We start from the raw sequence: 6,376 nt of genomic DNA, 5'->3' as shown, positions 1-6,376 counted from the left end.
GATCCTAACTGAAGCGCCACTGCGAGAACTTGATTGACTCTGCCAGTCTGAGTTAGATGCATTTTTTCCTTGCTCTCATGTCCCTTTATGCACAGTGTCATGACATGTCCCCTATTAAACTGTTATCATGACTTCCTTATATAGGGAGACTTCTCTTAATACTGGTTCTCCTAGATAGTGTCCAATATTTAGTGAATAGCCAATAATTATTTATTGGCCGGCTCACTGAATATGGAATGGAATAAGTCTGTAGGTTGTATTCCAGTCTGATCATTTATTCATTCAATAACTATTTATTGAGTACTTACTATATGCCAGATACTGTTTAGAAGGCTAGGGATACTACAGTGAACAAAAGCAGTACCTACCAGACAATTAAAAAGCAAACACATAGATATTCAATGTTGTGTAATAAGGAAAATGGACAAGGATAAGGAGATCCTAGAGTATATGGTCAAGCTAGGTGTGTCTAAAGAGGGAAATTTTGCGCAGAGACCTGAATGATGTGATGTGACCATGGTGGTGGTGTTGGGGGCTCAGGTGGTTCTGGGCAGAGAGAATAACATTCCTGAACACCTGTTATGTACCAGGCCCTGTTTAGAAGCCAGCAATGAACAAGACTGTTAAACATTAGCATTGTTTATTAGCTGTGAAGTCTGTTCTGTTTCAATATTTTATATCATACCTTTCTTTAATTGTTTGATTTTCTGAAATTGAAACATCCCAACATGGGAGAGTCCCTTTGTTCTCCCTAACTTCCTACTCTTTTCTCTGAGACAAGAACCCATAGATTTTTATTGTTTAGAGGCTCCAAACACAGTAGGATACTGATTTAGGGGACAAATCTCCATCCTCTCCATATTTAGTCATGGTCGTCAGGGATGTATGAAAGTGTCTTAGGTTTTCATGTCTTTGAGTTGACCCAAGTTGTAGATGTATATAAAAGTCCCTTACAGTAACTGGATATAGATACTACTGTTTTCTTTTTCCAGACCCCTAATCCAGCCTGCAACCCTGGATAAACCTTCTTAGACCCTTTTGCCTCAGTACAATGAGAAATCATAACTTTGGCTGCTGTTTCTTGCTCTGTCACCTGCTTACTGCATAAATTGAGTATGCTCTGCGGCAGTTTCCCATTTGTAAGCAGGACACCCTTCCAGTTAAGTTGTAAAAATCTATGTTTAAAAAAGTCTCATGCCCTTGAAGAATAGGAGCTACAAAAATGTAGAGTCCAACGAGAAAAAAAGAGAAAGAACTTTCCTAAGAAAACTGTGTCAATTTGCAAATTCGTTGTCCTCTGGGTGGCAGCTGACAGGTGGAGTGACAACCCAACCAAATAACACTAGGGCCATTGTGATAGGAGGGAACTTAATATTGTTATTGTTCCGCTTAGATGAAATTTGTGTGAGGCTATGCCAGCTCTTGTATTGAGAAAACCCGATCAGGCGGAAGAGTTTTTGGTTTCTGCCTTTAGAGCCGCCCAACAACTCAGGGAAACCGATTAAATCTGGAAGGTGGCAGTTCACTCTACAGGCTTCTCTAGGCACCTTTGAGGGGAATCAAAGATAAATAAATACCATGTTTTATGAGAGGAGTATGGGGTGAAAGGGAGTGCCTGGACAGGAGTTAAAATTTCAAATGGCGGGGGAAGTTCTCGCCGACTTTCTTCCTGATCAGACTCTTGTCTCATGACCTCGTTCATGCTTGGATTAGAGCCGGCCCTTGTAAACATGTGTGAGTTTGATAGGAAAGGAAGGAGATAGAAGTGTTTTCCAACGATCTCAACTGCAGAGGGAAAATTATCAAATTCAGGGTTTCTTATTAGAAAAAAATGGCTTTAAAAACTATCTTACAAATCGTATTGGGTGCTTATTTGCCTCCAGGACATGTGAAAACTCTGGCTTGTTATACAAAAGGTTTACAGTTGGAAGTCTATAGTTTCTTCATGACAAATTTATGGCCCCTGTTCCAAGATTGGTAAACTACTGTGGTACTTAGCGATTCTATTTACTGAGTGTAGACCCTGGCCTCTCACCCCTCCAGTGTGCCTTACTTAGTAATAATTTTAATGTGAGCATGACCTACCTCAAAGGGGCTATGGATATTTAGTTAGCCAAAAATAATTTATTATTTTTTATAAACTTACAGAGCTTTAGAGATCATTTGGCCCACCCCTGCCACTTTGCAAGGAGTGGCAGAAATGATCAGTGGCTTGCTTAGGGGCATTCATCTAGTAAATAGATGCACAGGGACTCCACCCAAATCCTGATGGTCAGCATTCTTTCTTCCTATATTAATGCATGTTTTTTGAGCTGCTTAGGGTTCAGTATTATATGCAATGGAGAGAACTAGAGCATCTTATTTTATTGACTTATGAAGAATAATTAGTAAAGTAATTAAATGAATTCCTGTATAATTCAGAACCTCATATGAGCCCCCATGATAGTTTCAATCTCTTTTTCCCATCAAACTTTTTATGAAAGCAACTAGGAAGTAAACTACCACATTGGGTTTCAATTTGTAGTGTTTTTCTTCCTGCTGTGGAGAAGATGGTATTAAAAAAAATAAAATGAAGTAGCCCCAAGTTTGGCAGTAGGAGGTGAAAAACAAAAGCAAAGGTATTTGGTTATCAGATGCCAATTGCTGATTCTAAATTATTCCTCTTATGAATATAGTGTGGTTTCTGTGACTACTATTACAATGTTTTATGTCTGCATCCCCAACCTGTAGTAATTCTACTTTCCTCCGTGTGCAAAGTTAATTTAAAATATTACTACCAATGCTCTGGTTTCTCTTCAGATCGCATAAATCTTTCGCCTTTTAAAATATTACTACCAGTTGAGGAAGGGAAGCTTTTCTAGGTGTCCTTAGAGGTTACACTGAATAAGGAAGTGTTCTTGCCCCAACTAGGATAAAGGAGAGGAAAATATGTTATTGACTTCTTCTGACAAACCACTTCAGACAGGGAGCAAACACATCTTTTTTTTTTTAAATCAATTAAATAAAGGCATTAGTATCAAATAACTCCTCAAAAGAAAGGTGCTTTGTGGTTGAAAAATGGAGTGAGTTACTCCTGTAAAAATATAGGGAATTTCGCAGGTTCAGTACATTTTGTACCCTATTAGAAGTGATAGTTGGCATTTGTTGGTATTGGTTGTCAGTACTAGGTGGCAGTGCTAGTTGTGGGTACTCGTTGTGGCTTGTCTGGCCCATCCTCCTTTTGTCTTTGTTTTAGGGAATAGAACTCATCCAGTCACAGTTTTCAGAAGGGCTGAGGTAACCTCCTTCAGTATGACAATAGGACTGTTTATGTTGGAGACAAATCCCAGAAACTCAAGGTAACAACGTACACAGAATGAGAGAGTATATCCGGGAGCTTTTTCTTTGGCAGTTTTACTGCTAACAAGATACAGAAGTTTTAGTATTTAGTGCCAGGTCAGGCTTAAGGGGCAGTTTCTATTTTGGTGTGATTCTGAAGGGTTTAAAAAGTCACCAAGAACATTATATAATAGAGGACGGAGATCTGTCTTCTGTAGAAACTTGCAAAGATGTGAGGGAGGGCAACATCTGCTTCTAGACTTTTTGGGTGTTGTTTTTTCATTAAAAGAAGTCAAAAAGCACAGTAAGTTCTGTGGTTCACTGAGCAAGACCTTTGTTTGCCCAAAGTCTCTGAAACCCACCCATCTCCCCAAACCCGTACTAAATACTTTTGTGACCAATGAAAAAAGCAGATAAATTGAGAAACAAAGCACTTTGAAGATAGGCCTGTGGTCACATAGTGTGACCAAAACACAATTATCTAATCTATCCACTTCATTGCTATTCAGCTAGCAGTCATTCGGTTAAAGTACTTTTCATCACTCACTGTAGAGTCTTTTGCTATAAACACAGTGGCTTTGGAACAAGGTAATCTCTATACTCTGTTGATGATGAGGGAGCATAAGGCAAGCTGAAGGCAAAGTACAAGCTAGTAACCCCTCCTTCCCCCTCCTTGCCCTCCACTCCATCCCCCTTACCCCCCAACTCCCCTCCCAGGTGGGATATATGTGATATTCCTCAGGCACCCCTAGCTACCCAAGAATAAAGGAAAGGAAAGAAAACAAATGGTTAACTGATAGAGATCACAGTCATGTAGGACATGAGTCTCCATCAGTTTACAAATATCTTTGTAAATTATAAGAAAAAGGTAATCTTATCTAATCTCCAGAAACCTATAGATTCAGTTTCCTAGGGCCCCAACATCACCCTCCCCTTCATAGTGATGTGGGGAACAAAGGCAAGAAGGAAATGGCAGGTAAAATGAAATTTCTTTATTACCTGCAGTCCATTGACAAATACTTGAGGCTGGCAGAGTAAAATGTTTCTCCAGGAACTCCCTACTGTCTTCATGCTTTGCTAGAGGGAAAACAACCTTAGCTTGACGATAGCATAGGCCTCCAGCATCCTGGGAGTCTGCTTTAGCATGTGAAAATCCCTTTGGAACCTTCCCCTTGACTTTTCTCCCCCAACTCCAAGTATATAATCAATCTCTCCTCATGGTCCTAGGGCAGCTCTTTCTTCCACGGGTCCTGTCCCTGTGCTTTAATAAAATCACCTTTTTGCACCAAAGACATCGTCAAGAATTCTTTCTTAGCCATCAGCTCTGAACCTCCCCCTGCGCCACTCCAAAACCTCATCATTGACATTTTGTCTCTGCTCGTATACCAATTGGGTGAATATGGGCCCACAAGCTTTTTTCTAAGTGGGTTACAAGGAATCCATCATATATCTGATTCACTTCTGATGAAACCCAGAACTTTCCCTCTTGAGCTTTTTAATGAGATAGCTTTGTTTTTTTGTTTTTTTTTTTTTATATGGGATGCAGTTTAGGGACTGTTAGTTCTCTGAATACTTCAGCATTCACCCGAGAACACAAAATCCATCATTTTACTTCGCTTGCACAGGAGTTAGCTAAATTCATAAGGTTTACCCTTAATTTTTACTTGTTTACTTAAGACTACAGATGTGAGGGGCGCCTGGGTGGCTCAGTCGGTTAAGCGTCCGACTTCGGCTCAGGTCATGATCTCGCAGTTCGTGAGTTCAAGCCCCACGTCGGGCTCTGTGCTGACAGCTCAGAGCCTGGAGCCTGTTTCAGATTCTGTGTCTCCCTCTTTCTCTGACCCTCCCCCGTTCATGCTCTGTCTCTCTCTGTCTCAAAAATAAATAAAACGTTAACAAAAAGTAAAAATTAAAAAAAATGTTTATTAAAAAAAAAAAAAAAAAAAAGACTACAGATGTAAATAAGGCTGTTGAGTCTGTCCAGGAGGCAGAACTGTTGTTTTGGATGAAACTAAGTGAAATCCCCCCTGGCGGCAGAGTGAGAGATTCAAACTGTGGGAGAGACTAAGTTTGTACCTTCTTCACTTTAAACTAAACTTCAGGACTTTTTTTTTTTTTTTTTTTTTCCATTCAAGAAGGATGTTCTAAGGTCTATTAGGGGATAGTAGTATCTTTAAAATCATGCAGTGAACAAAATACCAGAACTTCTGAGTGGTCAGTTAGGAATAGCTCTGGTAGTAACTAACTTTGGACAAGTTACTTAATTAACTGAGTTTCAATTTCCTGAACTATAAAACAGGGAGATTGGTGAATGCTCACCAAAGTTGGTTCAAGCGCTTAAGTTCTCTAATTACTGTATTATAGTCATACACTGATAATAAAATATTTAGATATGTGCATGATTTTATTTTGTATTAAAGGAGGTCTATGGTCATTGATAATAGAAATGAAATTTCTTTCCTGTATGTATGATTGGTTTTATTTGCCTATGCATGGAAAATGTCAGGTTGTTAATAAGAAACAGTTAACAGTGGTTTCTTTGGGGGAGTAGGACTATGGGTCTATGGAGAGGGAGAATTTTACATTCATCTTATACTTTTATTTGCTAATTTTTTTTTTACTAAGTCCATGCATTATTTAAAAATTAAGAAAAAAATTGGGGTGCCTCGGTAGCTCAGTCGGTTGAATGTCCAACCTTGGCTCGGGTCATGATGTCACGGTCTGTGAGTTCGAGCCCCACATCGGGCTCTGTGCTGACAGCTCAGAGAGCCTGGAGCCTGTTTCGGATTCCGTGTCTCCCTCTCTTTCTGACCCTCCCCTGTTCATGCTCTGTCTCGCTCTGTCTCTCTCTGTCTCAAAAATAAATAAACGTTAAAAAAATAAAAATAAATAAATTGGCTTTATTGTTTTTTTTTAAAGGGCAAAAGGAAGACTTTGAAATCATTACAGAATGTGTACCAGGATAACAATATTTGGAATTTAATTTCAGTTTCCAAATATTTTGTGTAGCCTTAACATATTGTTTGAAATTATAAGTAGGTTTTTGCTCTTATTATAG

The 6,376-nt window shown here is 39.2% G+C and overlaps 1 protein-coding gene across 2 annotated transcripts in view; it reads left to right on the top strand.

The window, feature by feature from the left end:
• RAD51B (RAD51 paralog B) overlaps positions 1–6,376 on the top strand; it is a 572,091-nt gene that overhangs the window by 216,890 nt on the left and 348,825 nt on the right. The window lies entirely within an intron of this gene.

Source organism: Panthera uncia (assembly GCF_023721935.1).
Source record: "Panthera uncia isolate 11264 chromosome B3 unlocalized genomic scaffold, Puncia_PCG_1.0 HiC_scaffold_1, whole genome shotgun sequence".
In the NCBI taxonomy this organism is placed as follows: domain Eukaryota; kingdom Metazoa; phylum Chordata; class Mammalia; order Carnivora; family Felidae; genus Panthera; species Panthera uncia.
Note: the sequence above shows the minus strand (reverse complement) of the source record. Positions and strands in the feature narration are given on the sequence as shown.